Source organism: Kogia breviceps, chromosome 4 (assembly GCF_026419965.1).
Source record: "Kogia breviceps isolate mKogBre1 chromosome 4, mKogBre1 haplotype 1, whole genome shotgun sequence".
Classification (NCBI taxonomy): Eukaryota; Metazoa; Chordata; class Mammalia; order Artiodactyla; family Physeteridae; genus Kogia; species Kogia breviceps.
The window spans coordinates 70,906,823-70,931,607 of NC_081313.1; positions in this window are offsets into that span (position 1 = coordinate 70,906,823).

Consider the following 24,785-nt stretch of genomic DNA (forward strand, 5'->3'; position numbering starts at 1 on the left):
TATTATTAAAACACTCCTCTTTCTAACTACATATCTATAGTTAGAAACAGACATACCAGAATGAGGCTAGGTTTTCTTCCTATCATTCAACCAAAACAGCACGTCACAAAAGATTGCATACAGAATAAGATTTGAAACTGCAACTGTTGTTTATTAAGCCAGACAAATTTCTTCTCCCTGTTAGGTTCTAGGTAGCATTATGGTCCTACTTCTCAGCCCACACTAAGATTTGATTTGACCTCTAACCAACAGATGTGTCAATATTACTATTACATGATATAAACCACCATATTTATTAGGAAACGACCTTTAATCCTTACCTGCCCTCTCTCATAAAACATCATCCTGCTGATTTTGCAAACAATATTTTAGGTATATTGTCAAGATAGCAATAATAATTACTGCCAGGCCAATTATATTCATTCCTCTGCTAAAGTTTAAAGTTTAAAACTAAGTTTTGAAGTTTAGGAAACTGAAGTACTGTTAAATGAACATAAATAGAGAAGATGAATGTTGGAAAGATTCCTTAGGGTTATCTGGACTAATTTAGCTTACAGTGTCCCTAGCAAGTAGTCACCTTGATTATTCTTTATTTTTTATTTTTTTGCGGTATGCAGGCCTCTCACTGTTGTGGCCTCTCCCGTTGCGGAGCACAGGCCCCAGACGCGCAGGCTCAGCGGCCATGGCTCATGGGCCTAGATGCTCCACGGCATGTGGGATCTTCCCGGACCGGGGCACGAACCGTGCCCCCTGCATCGGTAGGCGGCCGCTCAACCACTGCGCCACCAGGGAAGCCCGGTTATTCTTGATTATCTCCAGCAATGGGGAATTACCTCCTCATTCCATTTTCGGATATAAATGGAATCATACAATCTGTGATATTCTGTGTCTGGCATTTTTTCCTCCAAGTGATGTCTGCAAGATTTAGTCATGTTGTTGTGGTTACCAGTAATTGGTTTGTTTTTATTGCTGAGTAGTATTCCATTGTATAAACATATTACATTGTGGTTATCCTTTTTTTTTTTTTTTTTTTTTTGTGGTATACGGGCCTCTCACTGTTGTGCCCTCTCCCATTGAGGAGCACAGGCTCCGGATGCACAGGCTCACTGGCCATGGCTCACGGGCCCAGCTGCTCTGCGGCATGTGGGATCTTCCCGGACCGGGGCACGAACCCGTGTCCCCTGCATCGGCAGGTGGGCTCACAACCACTGCACCACCAGGGAATCCCATCCATTTTTATCTTAGACATTTGAGTTGTTTCTAGTTTTGGCTACACTTTTCTACAAGTATTTTTGTTGACATATGTTCTCATTCCTCTTAGATAAATACCTAGAAGTGGAAATGCTGGGCCAAAGGGTAGGTGTTTAACTTTGTAAGAAACTGTCAAACAATTTTCCAAAGTGATAGTACAATTTTACCTACCCACTGGCAGTGTATAGGTGTTTCTCCACCTTTACACCAGCACTTGTTATGGTCATTTATTAATTTTAGCCGTTCTAAGGGTATGTGTAGTTGTGATTTTAATTTACATTTCCCTGATGATACACTTTTTCATGTGTATATTGTTCATTTATACATCTTTCTTTGTAAAGTGTTTGTTCAAGCCTTTTGCTTATGTGGTAAACTTGGGTTGTTTGTCTTTTAATAAGTTGTAGGTAGCTCTTTGTATATTCTGGATGCAAATTATTTGTCAGATACATATTTTGGGGGAATATTTTCTCCCTTTATCTCAATTGTTATTGCTTATTCATTTTCTTAATGACCTCTTTTGATAAGATGTTTTTAATTTTGATAAAGTCTAGTTTATAAATTTCTCTGTCTTTTATTGTTGTTGCTTTTTGTGTCCTCTCCAAGAAATATTTTTCTGCCATTCAGATCACAAAGGTACTGTCATATGTTTTCTTTTAAAAGCTTTATAATTTTAGCTTTCTCATTTAAATCTATGATTCATTTCAAAATAATTTTATGCATGGAGTGATGTAGGTGTCAAAGTTCATTTTTTTTTTTTCCGTATGGATGGAAGTTCTAGCATAATTTGCTAGTTCTAGCATAATTTGTTAAAAAGACTTTCCTTGCCCCCATTGGGTTGCTTTGTTTGGTACCTTTGTTGATATTTAAAATATTTAACCTTTGTTACTACAGGAGAGTATAACTGATAATCTTTAAAAAAAGTCAGAATGATTCTAAAATGGCAACTCTGAAGGGGAAACTCTCATTTTGATCTTTTTAAAAGATTATTAGTTTTACCGTCTTGTAGTAACAAAGGTTAAATATTTGGAAAAGGAAAAGAAGTTGTTGTCCCCAACAACTGGCTCAAAAAATACTTTTAAGAAATAGTGGTTCTCAAGAAGAATGTGTGTACACTTGAGAGTATACGCATGCATATGTGCACACAAACTATTTGGCTGTTTTTTTTCTCTCCATTTCAGATAAAAAATGTCAATGTAATGCTGGTGAAATTTGCATATGACAAAGGTGGAAGAGACAGCTCATATGTTAGGTGTTAAGCAAACACCTCAAATAATCCTGGGTTTAGTGCTGATAACAGTCAAAGTGAATGGGATCCCACATATAAATTGTTGACAACCGTTACATTATGTCTATGTGGGACTTCCATGCTGAACTCTCATTTAAAGTTAAAATTAATTACGTTGGTCCAATGTGCTATCAAGTCTATATCTTTTATTTCTGAGTCTTAACTTTTGGTTCAATTAATAACTGCTAAGTATTTAAAACAACATTTTTCTACTGCATTTTGTAGCATTGGAGGTGGATTAGATTAAAATAGAGATCTTTTAGAAAATACCAGTTTCCTTGTCTTAAAAATACTCAGCCTGCATGAGTTACCACAGTAAATATCTAGTATTTGGAGCATATCTTTCTGAACAAAGACAAGACAACTTGTAAGAAAGGTAAGGAGAAGAGTGTCTCAGTGGTGTTTTACATTGGATTGTGAAAACACGGGGAAGGGGAAAAAGAGAAAAACTAGGGCACTGATAGAGGTCACAATACAAATTTGCCTTCCATGTGGTGGTGGGGTGATCAGTTTGCTAGAATAATGGCCTAGGTGAGGAAGAGTCATGCTGTTTCCCAGCAGTTTCCTGCAGCCTTCATCATATTACAGGCCATATAATCTACACCGGAGCTTATATGAAACTTTGAACTTTGTTTTCCGGGATGGATCATAGCACCGAAATCCTGACAAAGATAAAAATAATGTGGTCCTAAGTCCATCTTATGTATTAGCAACCATTAAAAGAAAGCTTTAGAACCCAGGCATGCTTCTCTTCTCTGAGTGATTTGATGATCTCTTTGGCAGTTGTGAATGTGACTTAAATATCACGATCTATACAGAAAATTCATCTAGTTATATCCAAGGGACATCAGAAAAATTTATATTAACTTAATGGAGACCTATAGAATAATTTAATGGATCCCCTTTACTGAAAAATTTAATTGAATTGTAACAACTAATCGCATTGATAATTTATTAATTAATTTTCAAAATAATATTCACCATATTAGTTGAGTCTTTTGGCTATCTAGTTCAGGTTTTTTTTTAAGCTTGCTCTTTCTCAGGAGGCAAGAATACAATTGAAACAAGATGAGTTCATGTTTAATGGCATACCTACTAGAGTGCAGAGGGTAGTGCTTTACAGAAAGCATTTGCACTTTTTTCTTTAAAAAATTGATTTTTCAGTTATTCTGTATATTAATAAAATCATGAAAATACTACAGTAAAATGGCACCAATAGAAATACTTTTTTTCCCCCCAGAAACCTTACATATCAAAACTGAAAACGTGTTCCTTTGGTAAAAAGAACATCAAATAACGAGATGCAGTAATATGTATTTTCCTTTGTCATAAGGTAGGACTTTCATTGATTCAGGCTCTTCTAGCACTATGAATTTGAGGTAGCAAAACATTTGTGGTGGCATTTAAGACTCATATTAACAATATCTACAAAGATTGTTCTCCATATGCTTTATGCTCATTCTGTATATCACATGCCTAATTATATGGTGATTTATAATGGTGCAGTTCTTTAAAGTGACTTTTCAGCCAAGCTAGCCTCTAATTTGTAGAGTCCCTCTCCTCCGTATATCAATAGCTCCTGCACAAAACACCATTTCTCATTAAAGGTTCCCATTCCCTTTGGCAGTCAGGATAAAATCTCTAATCAAGCTGGAGGAAAGAGACAGAGTTCAAAGATGTCATTGGGTCCCCAGGCTGGCCTTGTGTGGCTTGCTAAAAGTTCCCTGACTTAACATTTGGCCTCTGAAGAGAACTGTCAGGGTTGAATACTCCAATCAGCAGTCAAATAAAGAACATTAAATGAGCAAAAAAGGAGAGTGAGTTTTATAAGAGAACATAAACTTCAGTACTTGTTTCAGAGTCTTACAATTTTAGCGACTGCTCCCGATGAGCTTTCTGTTGCGTTCATCACGATATGCTAACCTCGGAATCCCATTGCTTTTGGAAACATCCAGTAATTATGCCTAGTGATCTCTTCTTTTCATGATATTTTATTCTTCATCATCCTCCCCTCTTCGTCTTCCTCCTTCTGCTTTCGTTTTCTATAAATTGTACAAAGTTTACGCATGTATGTGTAGGGTTAAGTGATCTTAGTTGGCATATTCCTACAGGATTAATGCTTTCAGAGGCTATCTTTTGGAAAATTCATGTGTTTTTTGAGACTGTACAATGACAAACTCTTTCCTAAGAACTCAGGAGGACAATATACAACAACAGGCTTTTATTTTGTTTTGGGACAAAATTCAACAAAGATTTATATTGCAGATGTCAAATTCAATATTTTGCTCCTGATAACTATGTAGGACTCCTAGGAGCCTGTCTCGTAGGAGGAAAGAATAACAGGCTTAAATCCCATGATGCAAATGTGAGAAAAGAATTTTGCCCATAATTTTAGCTTAACATTTGGGGAAGGAAGTTTCAATTTAATCTTAGAAAGTGGATTCTGTCTGCTGTCTTTTCACAAAACAGCAGTACCACTGTGAATTAACATTTGACTTCAGAATGTCCACATTGAAGTTTCTTGTTTTTCATATGCTCAAATAAAAAACAAAAGAAATACTTTGCATTTTAGCACATTTGAGTTTTACACTCCTGAATGACAGCTAATGCCCTTTTACAGATAACGTGTGACCACAGTTCATGCGTGTATAATTCATTATAATGTTCACCATCAACACATACTTTGTCAGAGTGGTCTTGGCTGCATAAATTGGCCAGATTACACGTTTCTCAAAAGGTAAAATATTAAGGCTATCCTTGTCCACATGTTTCTTTGCTTCAGTAAATGGCCCAGAATTATTCATCCCAGAATGACATCAGGAAGCATTTGACCCTTGCTGCCATGATTTCTAATGTCAGAATCTTCAATGAAAGTATTCCTTTGTAAATCAGTAGTCCATCTATTACCCATAGTATTTGGATGAGTCAAATGTCTTGTTTATGACATGTTTAATGTTTCGCGAATCCTGCCTCCTGATTCACTTCAAGTACTTTATAATTATATTCCTTGAAAACAGATGCTTTTAATATTCAGCTTGAGTGTTTTATAAGCTATACAAATATTTTGTTTGTGGTATTTTCTAGTGCTCACAGCCAAAATATGCTAGTCAACTTTTCAGAAGATCATTTAATTATGCAGGAACCTGGGGCGATTCAGCTTCTGAAGATTTTCCCCCAAAATGGGATCTGTCAACTTCATATATGTTTTACTACAAAGGACCAGGTCCCAGCATTTTAATTCTTTGACTACATCATGAAAATATTTTGTCAGATCCTGACCAGCAATTTCATAAAGTGGTAATATGGCTCTTTTCCTTGTAGCTCTTGTCCTGGTTCCCCCTTCCTTCTGTTGTTGGGCTGAAGAGTTTTCCTCAAGCCTTCCAAGGAAGAAGCCCCAATTAAAACCACTCATTCTTGCACCACTAAAACCCCACACAATGATTTGAAAAAATACCCCTAATTTGAAGCTGTTAATACAACTGTAATTTTGTTTCTTGAATATTGCTTGTTGTGGGGTACTGCCAATCTATGAAAACAAACCAGTAATAGCACAATTTGAGAACCACCCAGGGTCAATTGTCCTCTCTTCTTTTTTCTAAATAACCTATTAAAAAACCCCTAGCAGCTACAACAATAACTAAAGAAACTAGCAGTGCCAATTATGCCTGGGTAGTAGTAGTGGTAGCACAGCACCAGTCCCAGAAATACTCCAAACCAATAGTCTAACAATTTTCCATGTCCAGGCTACTCAGTATGAGAAATAGGTTGGCTGTTCTTTTGAGGAAGAAGTGTAAGTTTTTTGTATTTATGATTTTTTAGGATGTGAAACCTTAAAGACCATGTCTATATAATGCAGCAAGCCCTATAGTTTTGTGCTAATATTGAACTGAGTGAGTTTTAAAACATACTGGAGTGGCATGCATACATTTAGATGTCATTTGTGAGTTACCGCGATTTATAAGTATTGTTGATTTGAAAACAGTAATGCTGCTAGTTTTGAAACAATAAGATTCAACGTTTTTCCTCTTCTTCCTGGATCAAAGTCTCTATCTGCTAATCTCTTACTGTTTATTTTGCCTAGGTGCCATGGTTTAGTCTTTAAGTGTATATTCTGTAGTATGTCTTTCTCTAGTCCTTCATGTGAAAATCTGATCTATGTTGTAAATTTCTGGAGGAAAGAAACAATGACCCATGTGTTCCTTGGATACCCTTTAATACTTGATATATTACAACACACATAGTAGACACTAGTTAAATGAATTAATTAAATTATTCCATATTTCTAAGGCTTTACATATTTTAAAAATTCAAGTATAGTTGATTTATAATGTTATATTAGTTTCAAACGTACAACATAGTGATTTGATATTTTTACAGCTTATAATCCATTTAAAGTTATTATAAAATATGAGTTATATTCCTTGTGCTATACATTGCATTCTTGTATCTTATTTATTTTATACCTAGTAGTTTGTACCCCTTAATCCACTTCCCCTTTCTCCTCCTCCTACCCTTCTCCCAACTGGTATAAGGTTTTACATATTAATGTCTGTGCACATAATTTTAGAATTTAGCTATTCTTGATATTAGAATTCTTACACATTCTAATATTACCATCTGTCTTTTTAGTGCATTATTTCAGGAAAAAGTATTGTCTGGAATGGTTGTGCTATGCATTATACTGTTTAATCAAGCATTCTGACTAACAAATATTTATTCTGAATATTATTCATGGATTAATAATTTTCAAGAAATTTTCCTGCTATGACATGTATTTTTTTTCTTTTATTTTTTAGCATCTTTATTGGAGTATAATTGCTTTACAATGGTGTGTTAGTTTCTGCTGTATAACAAAGTGAATCAGCTATATGTATACATATATCCCCATATCTCCTCCCTCTTGCATCTCCCTCCCACTCTCCCTATCCCACCCCACTAGGTGGTCACAAAGCACCGAGCTGATCTCTCGGTGCTGTGCGGCTGCTTCCCACTAGCTATCTTACATTTGGTAGTGTATATATGTCCATGCCACTCTCTCACTTCGTCCCAGCTTACCCTTCCCCCTCCCTGTGTCCTCAAGTCCTTTCTCTAAATCTGTGTCTTTACTCCTGTCCTACCTCTAGGTTCTTCAGAACCATTTTTTCTTTTTCTTTTTTTTTTTTTTTGGATTCCATATGTATGTGTTAGCATACGGTATTTGTTTTCTCTTTCTGATTTACTTCACTCTGTATGACAGACTCTAGGTCCATCCACCTCATTACAAATAACTCAATTTCTTTTTTATGTCTGAGTAATATTCCATTGTATGTATGTGCCACATCTTCTTTATCCATTCATCTGTCGATGGACACTTAGGTTGCTTCCATGTATGACATGTATTTTAGTTTTTCTTTTTATTTATTTATTTATGGCTGTGTTGGGTCTTCGTTTCTGTGCGAGGGCTTTCTCTAGTTGTGGCAAGTGGGGGCCGCTCTTCATCTCGGTGTGCAGACCTCCCATTATCGCGGCCTCTCTTGTTGCAAAGCACAGGCTCCAGATGCGCAGGCTCAGTAATTGTGGCTCACGGGCCTAGTTGCTCCGCGGCATGTGGGATCCTCCCAGACCGGGGCCCGAACCCGTGTCCCCCACATTACAGGCAGACCCTCAACCACTGCGCCACCAGGGAAGCCCATGACGTATTTTAATGCTAAACCTAAATTAAACTAAGTAAAACCTTAGTGGTTCAAGAGATACATCTTAGGTCTAGGTCTACCAAACTAGAAAAAGCAAGAAATATCTGCTGATGGAAAGTTCTGGTTTGTAGAATAACAGATAAATAAGCTTCTACTTGTATGACTTTATTATAAAAGCTAAGATATCTAGAAGAGAAAACGTCTAAAGGAATATGGTCATATTTGTGTTTATAGATGAATTTATTCTGGAAAATATTCTCAAGGCCACGAATCTCAAACTGATCATCCTTTTAAATATTGTTCTAGAGTAAACAAGTAGCCAAAACAAAATCTAGGAGTTGCCACATCCTATTGTGGAAGATAAATCTTCATATATATATATATTTTAGTTTCTCCTCATATCTCCCTCTGTTTTACATGGCACATCACTCACCTGTAATCTCTGCTTCATGCTTAATTTAAGAAGAGAAAGCAAGGGGTGGAAAAATATCATCTAGTAACTTAGTTCCCAGGGACAGTCAGTAAGTCACTTTCTCCTCAAGTTTAGAAAGAGCCTTCCTCTGAATGTAGACATTCCCACTGAACCTGACCTCCTATAAAATAGTTCACCCTCTGGGAAAACAGGCTCCTGAGTCCCCTGCACATTCACTCTCCATCCACATTCAAACTGTCCTGAGTCTCCTGACTGACAAGAGAGAAGCAAACTGACTTGAGAAGTTGTCCAAAAGGGCTAAAAATTATCTTAAATATCTTTTCCTGACCATCCACCTTACTCCTATGGGAACCCTTTGTGAATGAAATTATCCCTGGAATTACTATCTCTGAAAGTGGATATAGTACGAGGGGTATTACAACGCAGACACACGCAGATTATTATCTGTAACACTGGCAGGCTAAGTCAAGGTTTTCTTCCTTTAAAGCTTAGAGGGGGGTGGATGTGTAATCTCATTCTGTCAAAAAGGCTGAGAATTTTCATGCATCACTGTGTTTCAAAATAAATTACGTGCATAGTAGTGCTACATTAAACCAACTTCCAGCACTGAAATGTTTCTTCACCGAGTTATGATGCTTTTTTATCTCTTGAAATAAGAAACATATTTAACTTGGTTTCTATGATCATCCTGAAAATAATGCTCTCTTGTTTTGGAATAAAGTAGAAACATACATTTTAAATCAAGAAGTATGCTTTTCATTGAGAGAGGGGGAAGCCGGCACCTCGTGCTGACTTTAAAGCGGTTTTGTAGAGTTGAGGAGGGCAGACATGGCCCACTTCATCCACAGCTCAGCATGCTCACTACTGACAATCAGGGCTGGTTCAGACGAATATTATGGAGTGAGGTTTCACTCACTTCTGTCAAGCCTCCTCTCCCATCTCGGGATGAAAAAGAGAAGTGGCATTTCTTTTAAGCGTGGATGCCATGTTCAGACTTACCCCACAGGCTTTATTTTTGACTTTTACCTCCTTCACTGCTGGTGGGAAATTGCCAAGAGTGTGTTGACTCTCTTTCCTACCCCATCAAATTTTCTTTTCTAGCTAAATATGTACAAAAAGTTTTGTTGAAATGTGCCACACCTCAGCTCGGTATTCCCGTATTTCCGAGTTGCAATACATTTTGCACTGAAAATCTGAAATTAGTGTATGCACCCATTTCTGTAGTTAAATACCATGGAAGTCATAAGGGAATTTACAGTATGCTTTATAGGAGGTGGGGGACACCTCTTCCCAGTCTAATAAAATTTGGTAGCTCAGGGTTACTTCCTAATAGGTGCTATTTCCTCTATTTTAGTAAAGGTATTTTAACACCTGAATTCTATGCCAGATACCATTGTCATTTTTTCCACTGACTGGCTCAACTAAATGCTGGTGGGGGCCAGACGCTCTTCAAACACTGCTGCTGAATGCCAAACACAACTAACATGCATATGGAAGAAGCCAGGGAAAGCATCACCCCCCTAATTATAGCCAGAGGCGCGCAGTCCAGAAAGCTCACAGGAACTTCTGGGGTGGATGGGGGTCAGGAAGCTCCTCGACCACGGATCCCTGAATTGGCAGCTCTCCGTTCCCACCCCATCAACACACAGTCATTTTTTGCCTGCCAAATCCTCGTCCAACCCCAATTCAAATCTATTTATACTCGCCTTTCCTATTTCTGGGCTCAGATGCTAGCCCATACGGTGTGTTGACCGGCACTAAATGTTACTGTGAGGGACCAGCGTTTGCCAGCTTCCTTGGTTGCTGACAGCAGGGAGACAAAAGTTCTGAATATCCAAAGGGACCTTAATCTCCCTAGCATAATCCACGCCTCAAAGTGGTGGCAGTGAGGTTCAACTTAAAAGCACCGAGTCTCCTAAAATGGAAGAATTTAACAGGTTAAGATGCCAGCTGGACTTCTTCAGCAACAACGATAAATCCCCAGCAGTGGTTCTCAAACTGTAGTGTGTGCAGGTATCACCTGGGGAACGTGTCAGAGATGCATGTTTGGGGCCCTGTGTGCAAGGATTCTGATTTAGTTGGAGATGGAAGAACCCAGGAATGTGTTTTCAGTAAACACCGCAGGTGATTGTGATGCAAATATTCTGAGGTCCCTACTACCTCTTTGAGAAGCAATATCAGGTCTACACTATTCTTCCCAAAACACTAGGCCTTGTTTCAAGAGTAAGGGATTAGCAATCTGATTTGAACACTTCAGTGTTGGAGTGCTGCTTTAATTCAGATTTATTTAAAGCTTTGGAACACTGAACTTTGTTGTAGAAGCTTTATTTAAAATTCTGAGGTAGAATAACCTTCTCTTCTGGGTTCAATTTTAACAAGGAATGCTATTTGAAGATTGTGGTCCTCGGTTTGTGAGGTCTGAGCATAAAAAGAAAATAAAACCCTACAAGTTGGACCTTCTTATGTAAAACTAGACCTCGTTCTTTTTAAGAGGTGTGACCTTGGATCATTAAAATTTTTCTGAAGAGAAGAAATCTGGGATAGATAGCTTTCCTGATAAAATGTGCAGTAGAAATTGTAAGCAGCTTATATAGTGCTCTATCCTTTATGCTGTTTTAAGGGAGTACTTAAATGAAAAGGAATGTTTTAAAGTTAACTCAGCTGAATTCTATGTAGAACAGAGTAAGCAATCCCGAAGGTGCATAGCTTTTGATGTGTTCTCTTACTTCACTATTTATGGATAATTTAAGAAAACATTGCCACCTTCCTTTTTTGGGAGAGCGGGGTAGGTGGGCTGGGCGATTCTGTGCTGTGCAGTCATGGGACAAAAGACACAGCACATTTAAATAAATATAAAGCGAGTTTTATTCATACAGCAGTGCCAAGGAAAGTGAGTTCAAGTTGTCACTTTGTGGGTTTGGGTGTTCCGAGTAGAAAAACAGAAAAATAAACACTTTAAAAAAGGAGGTAAATGTTGATTGGATTGAGAGGAAGATGTGTGAGGATGCAAGCAGGGCAGTAAGTAATGAGATACTGAAGAAAATCCTGTGTTTGGGTTAATAGTTAAAACTGATGGTTGCTTTTGGAACTTTTGTGATTGTGGAAGACTGAGTAGGATTAAGTAAAATTATTTCTTTCAGGGAAAATAAGTGTCGCTATTAGTGGAGATACAAACTTACATGATGTGAATTTTCTTTTTCAGATATATGCAGAATGTTAGCTCTTATGCAGTTGTGTATTACAGGAAAAGGGGTTTTCAGAATAAACAATACTCAAGTCTCTATACCAGTCCTTAACTCTGTGCAATTCCCCCCTGTTATTCTTTACGGACTCATTGAGTTTACAAAACAATGCAAAGTACCAGTCTATCAATACATGTATTACCTTGTGTGATGAAGTTTGGTCAGAGACCAAGGGGCATTTGGGTAAAGAAAGCTGTTGGATGAAACAATAATACATTTATTAGCCATAAAAATATTGTATCTTAGTATGGTTGTATCAACTGGAGTTATTAAACTGAGGACTTCTAAATATATTTATTGACAGAAATGCCACCTACTCTCCACCCTGGGGTGTGGAAAGAAATGAAAATAAATGACCTCCAGACTTCTTAGTAGTTTCTAAGAAATATTTTTGGATGATATACTATTATATATAATAAAATCTTCTTATACTTGACTGTATAAGAAGGCAATACGAAAGGCAATATATGTATAGCTGTTAACACGGTTTGTCCACCAGTTTACAGGTGTCAGTAAACTTTCCATTTTACGAAGGGAGTTTATGAAGTTGGCAGTTCCTGGTCATTGCTGTGATGTTGTGTGTGGCACCTCGTATGCCATGTGCTTGCAGTAATGAGCCCATTCTGCAACTTACTCTGACAGAACTCTGTTATGGGCTATCACAGATATATCAAATATTTAAAGACACCCATTTCTTCCTCCATTTAGTGTGTATTATAAGATAGCTGGATACTCTACTAAAAGCATATCTCTCTGCTTTCATAAAGAGTTCTGGAAAGAAAGCAAAAGACATTTAAAGCATCAAAGAGGCTGATGAATAGGGATGCCAGGATATTCAAATACATTTAGAGACAGTATTGTCAAGCTTGTTTTCTGAGCCATGATACTAAAGATAGTAGAAGCCAGCAAAGAAAAGAACTCTGTAGAAATGCAAATCTCTTCAATGTTGAATCTATTAATCCATTGCACACTTTCTTCCGAATCATACTTACTCAGATGTACAGGCAACAAAAAGTATTTAGAATATTTGCATAATTTCAAACACCCAGTTCATAAATTATTTATTGGTTGTGGTCAAATGAATGTTAGCTATTTCATAATTATCTTTTGTGTAAAAGGTTGCATGGTTTACAGAAATATTTCAATGGCAATTGAATATCTGTAGCTTGCTTAAACAGTGCAAAAAATAAATGGTACTTAATTATGTAGCACTGATGTACGTTTTTCTCATGTTCAAAACTCTAAGAAAAATTACACTTAATTTGTAGATTTATTTTAAATGAACATTGTATATTTACAGTAAAAAAAAAAAAAAAAAGCATGTGTTACACTCTAGGATTAGGCCAAAGCATTAACAAATAACATGACAGTGTGTTTTATAAACCAAATAATCAGCCAACTGTATGTCCTAGGATTTAAGAGTTATAATGTCATAAAACCTTAGAACAAGAAATGGCTTTAGGAATCACTAGTTCAACATTTTACTTTGACAGTTGAGAAAATCATGGAAAATAGAATTTCATTGCTTTACCCGAGATTGAAGAGACAGGATCCTAACTATGGTGGCTGAGTTCCTAATGCAAACCATTTTCCCCTATACCACATCAGCTCTACCATTTGAACAATCGTATTCCTTTATTCTTAATAATGATTAAATTCTTAGGAAAATCTTGAAGGCTAAACAGCCATATTTGAATCTACTAGGTAAATCTCAAAGACCAACATGCTGGAGGAAAAGGTTAGGTGGTAAGGTTTACAGAAAGGTAATGTAAAGTTAGGTTTGGTTCAGAAAGTTTGGTTCAGGAAAAGGCGACAGTTCAAAACCCAAATACAAATTTAAATGAGTCCTTTAAGGGATATAATTTTCATTGTATGACTAGTGGGCAGGTACTTTTTCTTTGCATGAGGGTTTTCGGAATCTTATAAATATTACTTAAAGGTGAGGTATACTTCATGCTGAGAGGAAAGATGGCAAGTTCTTATTTAACAAACTTTGTGTGTGTTAAGTGTCATGCTAGGTATGTGTATTAGTTGACTAGGGTTGCCATAACGAAATACCATAGACTAGCTTATACAAAAGAAGTTGTTTTTTGTTTTTTGTTTTTTCTTTTTGGCAGTTCTAGATCTTGAGGCAAGAAGTTCCACATCAGATACTAGAAAATTCAGTTTCTGGTAAGACCTCTCTTCCTGACTTGCAGACAGCCACCTTCTCGTACCTTAAATTTTAATCCCTAGACAGCTTACTTGTCTTAGTATAGTCCTAGCCCTTGTCTGGAGCCAGAGCTGAAAAGTCAGTAGCTAACCTGTAAAATGTTCTTCTCGTGGCAAAAGTCAGAAGCTGTTATAGGGATGAATAGAAATACAGGAGGCCCCTTAAAGCCTATGCTAGAACTAGCACTGTCATCTCTACACACATTAAGTCGGTCCAGCAAGACCATGGTAGGCATAGAAATATAAAGATGCAAGACACAGGGCCAAGTTGAAGACTGATGAGGTGGGAAAGCATAGTTCTCTCATGGAGATGGTGCTTCAGTTATCTAGTGGTGTATAACAAACCATGGTGACTTATTGCTTACAATCCTGTGTTGACTGGGCTCAGTTGGGTAGTTTTGCTGCTCCATGTTGTATAGCTGCAATCATGTATATGGCTACATTCAGCTGTGAGCTCACTAGGACTAAATCATCTAAGATGGTCTCTCATCTTAACAGAACCTCTCACCACATGGTTCTCATATTCATGGTTCTCATAATTTAGCCTGAACTTCTTCCAAGAGGAAGTGTTCTAAGGTCACAAGCAGCAAAGTATAAGTGCCTATCAAATTTCTGCTTGCGTCACACTTGGTAATGTCCCATTGGCCAAAGTAGGTCACATGGCCAAGATGAGGGTCAGTATGGTAGAGGATTTTACAGGTGCATGAAGAAACGGAGAAGAAATACAGTTGTGGTTTATAGGGGACCACCAGTGTAATAGTGTACCACAGATTGCTCTCTGGCCCCTAATGATTCACATCCCTTCCACTTGTAAATCTCAATAACTTCTAAGACTCCTAAATCCTAATCCCATTTTGGCATCAAACTCAGGCTTGAACTTCTGAATTTCATCATTTAAATCAGGTACAGGTATAATGAGGTATCTTGCTATGGTTCCTCATGTGTAGCTCCTTGGATATTATTCCTCAGGCATTGCTTCTTGGTTAGCAAAGACTTGTAAATTAAGACAGGCTATCTGTTCCACACACCCCCAATATTCAATGGTGAAACAGGGACAGGATAAACACAATAGAGGCTCTTATTTAAAAGGGGGAGGAATTGAAAGCACATAATAATGACTGTCCATTTTGTAATCCTTCTGGGCACATGCCCTCAATTCCCCTTGTTCTGGATTCAAGGATTTTTCCTTGACTAGGGTCCAGTTATGCTTCTTGGGATGGGGTCTTCAATCCATGGCTCATATCTGCACACTCTTGATTCTTAGCTTTACCCATTCAGCTCTTGGCTTTGCTTTATGACTCATCCTTCTTTTTCCAAGAAATGGCATATGTTTGCAGCTGAGTAAATTTCCCAGCCTGCTTCCTACCTGCAAAGGTGAGGGCCCAGGGACATCTTTTAATTGTGAACTGTTTTTGCCTCAAGTTGATTCAACTCCTTTAAAAAAAAGTATGGGTTTTCTATATATCAAACTATAATTTACTCCATTTAGAAAAAAAAAAAAACACATTCATAAATCTCTTTAAGACCAATTCTTCTCTGCTTGAGGCTGCCTGCTGTAGAACAATGCCCTGAGAATTCTTAAAAGTCATTTTTATCTAGCTGATAGGGTCTATAAAGCATTTCCTTAAATCTTTTAAGGTCTTAACAGAGGGTATTACATGTTCATCTTTTATTTGATCTTGACTCCAAAGTCATGTTTTGTGGTAGCACTCTGGATTTTATCTTTGCCTTGAGATCATTTCTTGAGAATTTTTTGGTATCTGGAGAGACTGAAACTAAGAAGGAGTTTCATTTTCCCACCCATCAAGTTTTGGGTTGGAAATATCCTTTCTAAAGTCTGCTTGGAAATTGACCAGTTCTATCTATAGTTCATCTCTCTCTTGCACTATTTTATCAGGAGAGTCAACTGACATGTTCAACATTCTACGAAGAAATAGCCTCAAGTTCCTTAACTACATTTTTTTGTCTTCAAAGTTATCACAGGCAACAATTTCATTTACCTTTCCACCAATAAAAGGTACCCCTTTATCCAGCCTTCAGTGGCAATTTTCTTAGTGCTTTTCAAGCTTCCACTAACAGTCTCTTTGCCATCCTTCAAGCCTCTGCTCACTTCCTATCCCCAAGGTCAATGTTATATATTTTAGGTGTTTGTTATGTACAGTTCTGTGTCTGGCACCAATTTCTGTGTCAGCTATATATTGATACAAAACACACTACCTGAATTTAGTAGCTTAAACAACTATTCTTTATTATTTCTCATGATTTTATGGATAGTTCTACTTCACATGGTATAACTGAATTCCTTAAATGTCTGTTTTAAGAGGAGACTTCAGTTAGTGCCAGAAAATCTAAGGTAGCTTCTTTTCCTCCAGGGTTTTGCATTTAGTAGTTTTGTCGGAGTTTCTTTGTGGCATGGTGTATGGTGGCTGCCTTTCATGGGATAGAATTCTAAAAGAATATGCCCCAATGTGCAAATGATTATCAAGCTTTTGCTTGAATCATGGTTGGTAATGTCCCATTGGCCAAAGCAAGTTGCAGAGCCATTACACAGGAGTATTGAACATCTGAAAGTATGATTCATTACAGGCTACTGATATAACAGTCTACCATAGGTGTGGAGAGAGAAGGGAGTAATTGCCAATCAATAATCTCATCTGTCACAGTTTACAAGCTATCTTGGATTTTTTTCTAATTTCTCTCTGCTGTGTACATTTTGACCATTTTACTGCCTATTATCATTTTCATTTGGGCTACTTTATCAAAGAAGACCAAATAGTTTCTAATAATTAAGACCACCAGTCTATGCTCAGGGGCAAGAAGTCTTAGCTAATCCCTTCCTCTCCAACATAAATATAGTCAAGGATATCATTGCTTAATCACTTTTTGATCGAAGACTGAATTAAAAATTTTAACAACAGCAAAGCTTGTAAAAAAGTGTTTTTGAAAAATAACTTAATTCTTATTGCTGTGGCTATTTTTCATCTCCCTTGTCACATCCCTCAGCTACCTGTGATTGAAGTTGCATTTGCATTGTGTGGTTCCTTGTGACTTCTCTCAGAATGGTGACATCTGCCTCGAGCACATGGTATGCATCTTTCAGCTTTTATCCTCTGGGCTTTCACTGAGCTGTGGCCTGAAGTGAGCACTGCTGAGAAGTATGGGGTCTTCAAGGGTGGGGTGTGTGTTGCCCTTGGGGACAACCCTTAAACAATGAGAAGTAAGAGCTGTCAGTTCCTCTTCTTCGGGTAGATAGTGTTGGAAGGCATTCTCTACGCTTCCCAGAGGTCCCAGAAAAATTGAGTCATGACAGACGCAAACTCAATAATAAGCTCCTATATTTGCATTTTTTACTTCCCTGCCTCTCCCCACTCCCTCACTTCTGCTTATTGGGCTGACCTTCCAGTTAAGCTACATGCTCTCACATCCTTGTCTGAGGCTCTGCTTTCAGTGGAACCAAATTAAGATACATATTTTCTCCAAATACATAAAAAGATTCAAATTAGGTGTTTTTTAGGTTTAATTTTTAAAACAATGCTATCCTTAATTCCGTTGCTGTCATTTTTATGATCACCAACAAATCTTTATCATTCATGGTAAAAGTGAATAAAACATATGAACATATTTAAGGGTCACATGTAAAGAATTTCATAAAAGTCTATAAATATAAGACTTACGAGTTTAGCAAAGTTACCTTTTATTTGGAAGAGAAATGAAGGAACAATATTGGGACATGAGCTTGAAGCTGATGTCTGATTCTGACTGGGAGAGATGAGGAAAAGGGAAACAATTATTTAGAGACCATTTTCCCAATTAATTGCTGTATCTTCTGATTATGCATAGTCTCCTAGTATTTTAGGAAAAAAATAGGGCAATTCTAAAAGGATACCTAGATGCTCAGTATTTAAAGCTCACTAATCACAATACACTCATTTAAAAAACTGAACTCCTAGAAGTGTGATGGTAAACTGTATGTTATAGAATTCTCTCCCCTTATGTTGTGGCTAAATTTTTTCACCTAATTCTCACCCAGATAAATTACCAGATATACATCAAGATTTGGGCCTCTTTATAGTCTTTGCTTCTCCTGAGGCGAAAATAGCTCTGGAGTTGAAATCCTTTCTCTACTGTGGCCTATTGTTCATCTAGGATATGTGATCATATATGAATATAATATTATAAACTAACAAAGATTCATTGTGATCTGTCTTCAGTGTTAGAACCTGTGAATGAAAAGTACTGAGGTATAAATGGTTAATTTTGACTGATGTACTTCAAAATCAACCTTTGTGCTATAATGGAAGAATGTATGAGGTCTCAAGAATATTTTGTCAATAGATTTAATATTACATTTCTTTTGAACATCCCAAGAGCTTTCTCATGGTAAATAGCTACTTGAACAAATATAGTTTCTATTCCCCTTAAGGTATGAGTCATATCAAAATTTAATCAAGTAAGTGAAAGGTAAAAATGTCATTACACTTCTAAAACTTGCTGTCAATATTTCACACCTGTATGGAAAGCAGATAGATGTCTAAGCAGCAGCTTGATAACATTCCAAACTGCAACCCCTAATTAACTCACCTTTAGAATTATCAGCTAGGCTCCATTTTGACCCATGCAGCCTATTGGCAGGGAGCCTGACAACAAAATGCATGTTTAAAATACCAAGTAGGGAGAGAAATGCTATATTTTTTGGCACAAATACTACCATCCACCTGTGCAGAGGGAATACGCTTTTCCACCTCGCTCATTATAGATAATCTATTAGTTGTATGCTCTTGGCATCATCCCAATAGATTATATAGTAATCTCTTAGCGCAAGGAATAATAGTAAAGCTGTATTGCAGTGGACTTAGTATAGTAAGTTAATTAAATTAGATTAAAAAATCAACAATATTTAAATGCTCTCAAGAGTCTGAGTCTGAAATTTGTATAGAAAAGTCGTATAGTTTGTATCATGAGGTTAAAACTGACTTGGACACATTTCAGACTTGGAACAGAGAAAGCTCATGCCATGTAAGACTTGAATAATGCAAGTATTTGAGAATTTAGTCTGTCTCTTTGTAAATGAATGAGGACGCTTCGCTATAAATACAGAGTGAGAAAGTGGTGGTCATTAAAGTTTTATGAGGCTGATTATTTTAAACAGCTTGGAATGATAAAATCACTCACTTGAGGCTGTGAACATCATGTAAGTCATCATATAGTAATAGTTTTTTTTTTCCCCAAAAGCGACTATAATTTATTTTTCTTTTTCTACCAGTACTTACTCTTATATGAATCAATCCATTAAAGGAAGTCTAACAGCATTTGTTGTATTGAGCAAATGTTTTCCATGAATATTGGAGATTCAGTCATTATATATCAAATACTCTAGTAACAAAATGTTGTACTAATATAAATGAACGTGGTCAGAATGACACACTAGAGAACACTAGCAAGGTGTTGCTTTGATAAATTTTTCTGGGAGAAGGGAATGATGAAACATACATTTTGTAAGAAATGATACAAACTAAAATTATATTTTTCTTCCCTTTTCCCCACCCCTCTTTCATTTTGTTGTCTTTATAACAATAATAACTATTTCTCTTATTATTTCTGTCTCCTGGCTTCAGAAAAAGAAGAGAAAGGCCCTTTTTACTTACATAATCAAAACCAAAATTTAATGAATTGAGGGGAGGAGGACAGGAGGATCATCATAAAATATTGTACTGTGAGATGTGATTTCAAAATTTTCTTTTACTGAAAACCGTTTTCCCCTAGCTCTGTTATAAGCTTATGTAGATACTTGTGGCATCTGCTCTAGGATACTCTCTTCAGAAGTCTCCCTGATCAGTCAAATCTACAGATACGTGGTTTTAATCCACTGCTTTGGACTGGGGCTGCCTGACTTGGCCCTTGAATCTCTTTGGGTTCTTCCAGTTGCTCTATCATTTTCTCTCCATGGACCCAACACGTTTCATGTAGCCCGTATTTCGCTATTTCTTTTTCCAGAGCACTAGCAGATATCTGCCATTTCACACTGAAAAGATTGTCACAAATTCAAAAATGTCTGGTACGAACATGTCAGTTGAAGAACATGATTTATTTAACAATGTTTAAGAACATAGCATCTATTTTTATGGGCGAAAAAAGATTTTACTACCGGGTCTGTGTATTAATCTGGAATTTAAAAGCATTATACTTCATTGGGTTTTCCTCTTTTTCAGAAGAGAATTGACTGACTTTTCCCAAAGAGCCACATTGAGTTCTAAATCTTGTGCCTTTAAATGGCATTATACCCATGTTATGGTTTCTGAACCAAAGAATTTCTCTTTTCTGCTAACCTCTTGAGGTCACAGTGGTGGTTTGAAGTCTAAGCAGCAATTCTGTTCAAAGAGTCACTCACAGCAGGGTGTGTGCAGTAAGGATATTCGTGATTCCAGTCTTCTCATATATTCTACTTTACTTTTTAGAAAATTTGGTTCTGAGGCTACTACAAAGCAACACCCTTAAAACACGTCATTTTCTATATCTCCCTGAACCAAAAGCCTTATATAATGGGATTGGAGATATATTACTAGAATTTTCATTGCACAAATGCCATTTTAAAATTACCCAGCAGAGTCCTTGATCACTCATACGCTTTTTGCTCTAGAGTGCTCTCCACTCACCCTTGAGGAGGGGTTCAAGGGTTACCCTCTGGAGCAAGCCAGAAGATGTTGTGCCATTCAAGCCAGGGATCATCCCTTCTACTTGGGCTTTCTTCTGAGTGATGGGGGGGAATATGTATTTTGCTGAGTGGCATTTAAGAGCATGGACTCTGGGTCCTGACTGCATGGAGTTGAATCCTGACTCTGCCACTTACTAGCTCTGTGAACTAGGGCAGATTCCTTAAGCTCTTTGTCCCTCAGTTTCTTCTTTTGTAATGACATCACAGGTGTGTTGTGAGAATTAAATGAGTTAATGTGTATAAAGATCAGTGTTGGGCACATCATAAGTGCTATGTATGTATAACTATTATTATTATCATCATCCAAATGTGTGTTTGCCTTTATTAGGATTTCCCAGATACTGGATGACAGATTTACTGCCATATCTGATTGGGTTCTTAGAAAGCTATGACAGGAATATATACAATTGGAAAGGGAGAGGAAGAATTACTTTGTTAAAGTTGCATTTACTGCTGACGTACCAGGTCATCCAAAAAATTTATATAATCCATAGATTTAAAAAACTTAAAAAGTTAAAAATTTGTTATGTTAGCAAACATGTATTGTGTTCATTGTGTACAAGACAACTGTTGTAGGAGAGGCATACTAAGGTGACATAGATAGAAATTGTTGTCAAGGAACTGGCAGAAAAGTAGGAGGGTATGATGTATAAAAGCAACAATAATATAAGGGGGGAATTATTGAATAGTTCAGAAAGGGTTCTGTTTTACCTCGAACTTGCAAAGGAGAGAGAGGGAGGGAGGGAGGTTTTCTTCCTACTGAGGTGTGGGATTTCTTGGAGGAAATAGCATTCAGGATAGTGCACGAGGGCTGAGTATGACTTAGACACATAGAGAATTGAAAAAAATAATTTTGGTCACTGAGAAGAGTTCTAGGATAATGGCTGGAAATCTGAACTTTGTACTTGAAACATTAGTTAGGTTTTGCTGGAGCCAAGAATCTATGATGAGAAATAAGTTTGAAGCAGTAAACTGGAATTAGATCATGGAAAATCTGAATGTTAGGCTAAACAAAATAATGTTATTTTGTTTTGTTTTGTCACCAACATAAAGGTATTGATTTTTTAAAACAACCCAGTGCTGTGTAAGATATAGTGCTATGGAAATGATCATCTTTGCTTTCAAGAATCCTATAGTTGGGAGTCATATCAAAGACATTCGCCAAATCATTCTCATGAGCACCACCCCTCCCAGTGTCAATTAAAGAGCAGCATCTCAGGGCAAAGCCAGATGTTTCCACGAGGCTGAGGAGAGAGATTTAGTTATCATAGCCCTGTCACTGAGGTTGGTTGCTCATCTCTTGCCCTCTGCTTGGCTATAGCCTATGAAGTCTCTATGGTTTCCCGTCTCTTTCTTTCAAGGTGATGAACCCTTGGCATTACCCTGAATCTGGCATTTGTCTTGACTCTGCCTTATACCCTTAAAGTTCTACATTCTTTGTGTATGGCTTACTGCTTTTAGGCTGCATCAATAACACAGCTACCTCACAATTTGGATTGACTTAATGATGGCTAGCACCTCCAAATGGAGAAAGAAATTGGGCATATTTTTATTTGGTGGGAAATGTTTTCCATGGGCTGTTGGTTATTCGTTTCTTTTCCTCTTAAGATCTTTGTATGACTTCTTCAGGAAAATAATTCCAGAATAAGGAAAATGGATGAAGGGGAAGAGCCTAGAATAAGATAAACCAGTTAGAAGGTTCTTAAAGTTCCTTAGCCAGAGGAACTTACCTGGGGCTTGAACCAAGGTGTGAATGACAGAGGAAGAGGAATGATGGAGGAGAGGGAACAGATGTCAAAGATGCTGCAGATGAAAATGTGCCAGGATTCACCAACCAATTGTGTATAAAAAGAGAGAAAGTGAAGAGTGAATGAGATTTTGAGTTGGGATAATCAGGATGGGAGTTTGTGTTATTTAGCAGAATAAGGAAAATAAGACATGGTGTAGTTTTCAGAAGTAAAAATAGTTCAGTTTTGAACATATTGAGGTATCTGGTGAATAATCAGATGGAGATGACTATTAAGACCTTGGAAGGGAGGATCTGTTATTTCAGAGATATATATTTGAGAATCATTTGTAGGTACTAGTTCAAGTGGATGTGAAATGAAATCATCAAGAAAAAGAGTTTTACAAGGAAAGAATTCTTTGGTGAATATCATGAATTTAGGAGCTAGGATAGCACAGCTGGATAGCAGAGAGAGAGAGAGAGAGAGAGAGAGAGAGAGAGAGAGAGAGAGAGAAACAGAGAGACAGAGACTGAATAACCCAAGCGTTAGGAGAAGGACCAAGAAAGACATGTTCATTTGGTCATTAAAAAAAAGTTAGTTTACCCAGTATATTAGTCAGAATTCTCCAGAGAAACAAAATCAATAGGATGTGTGTGTATATGAAAAAAAAAAGAGATTTATTACAAGAAATTGGCTCACATAAATGTGGAGACTGGCAAGTCCAAAATCTGCATAGTGGGCCAGTAGGCTGGAGACCCAGAAGAGCTAATGTTCCAGTTTGAGTCTGAGGGCCATTTGATGTATTGATAGAATCAGAAAGGGCCAGTGTTGCAGGTGAAGTCTGCTGGCAGTCTGTTGGCAAAGTCTCTCTTGCTTGCAGGAGTCTGGTCTTTTTGTTCTGTTCAAGCCTTCAACTGATTGGAAGAGGTCCACCCACATTATGGAGGACAGTCTGCTTTACTCAAAGTCTACCACTTTAAATGTTAATCTCATCCAAAAACACCCTCACAAAAATACCCAGAATAATGTTTGATCAAATATCTGGGCATCCCGTGGCCCAGCCAAGTTAACACATAAAATTAGCCATCACAGGGCTTCCCTGGTGGTGCAGTGGTTGAGAATCCGCCTGCCGATGCAGGGGACTCGGGTTCGTGCCCCGGTCCGGGAGGATCCCACGTGCCGCAGAGCAGCTGGGCCTGTGAGCCATGGCTGCTGAGCCTGTGCGTCCAGAGCCTGTGCTCCGCAACGGGAGAGGCTGCAACAGTGAGAGGTCTGCGTACCACAAAAAAAAAAAAAAAAAAAGTACATCCATTGTTGACTTGGCATCCATACACACCTCCTTAAACCATGCTTATCTCCAAATAAAGATGATAACAAAGTTATACTTCCACCAAACATGATACAACTGTCCTGCATACAACCTAAAATGCACTAACCCTTTCCTCAGAAGAGGATGCAAAGTCCTTGAATGATGTTTACTCTTCTCCTTGATATCCTATAACTTGAATACCACAATATAGAGTCCATACATCTTATGTTACAGTATGTATATACTATACACACGCACACAAACATATAACAATTAAAGAAGAGCTGCTCATGACAATTACAGTACTCATTTCTGTAACTGCCTGTGTGATTGTAACTGGTGTTTATAACTACCTTTTTTCTACCCATTTTGTATTCCCTGTGCCTTCAGCAAGCTCCTCAGCTGGTTATGGTACTTCACCTGGTGAGGTGGCCCAAACCTTCATTCTTGAAAGGTCTGGGCCGTTAGTAGTCCTGCCTGAATTGGGCTGTAGTTTACCACTGACATTAATCACAGGGCATATGATTAAAATTCACATGGCTAAAATTCCATTGAGGAAATTTTGAACACTGGGTCATATAGGACTTGAGTATTAAAATTTATGTTAAATGTCCATATACTATAAAAATTAGGATGGAGCAACCTTTGGGCAGTGACAATTGAATCCTGCCTGTGTTTTTGGCCAGATGATTTTCTGTGTGTAGATTTTGAAGAACTGCATTCATATAGGGCTTTGTTTAAGCAATATCATGTGTTTGTATAAGATATGCAACTGGTATATTTGCATATTTAAAATTTGAAAGGACTTAGTGATTTTTTGATCACTGGTGGCTTTTAGTTAAGTGGCATGAGATACACAAATAATACTAATTTTTAAAAACGCTAGAAAAATCTACACTAAAACCTGCCAACTCCTTCTGTACCCTTTTAGATAATAATAAAA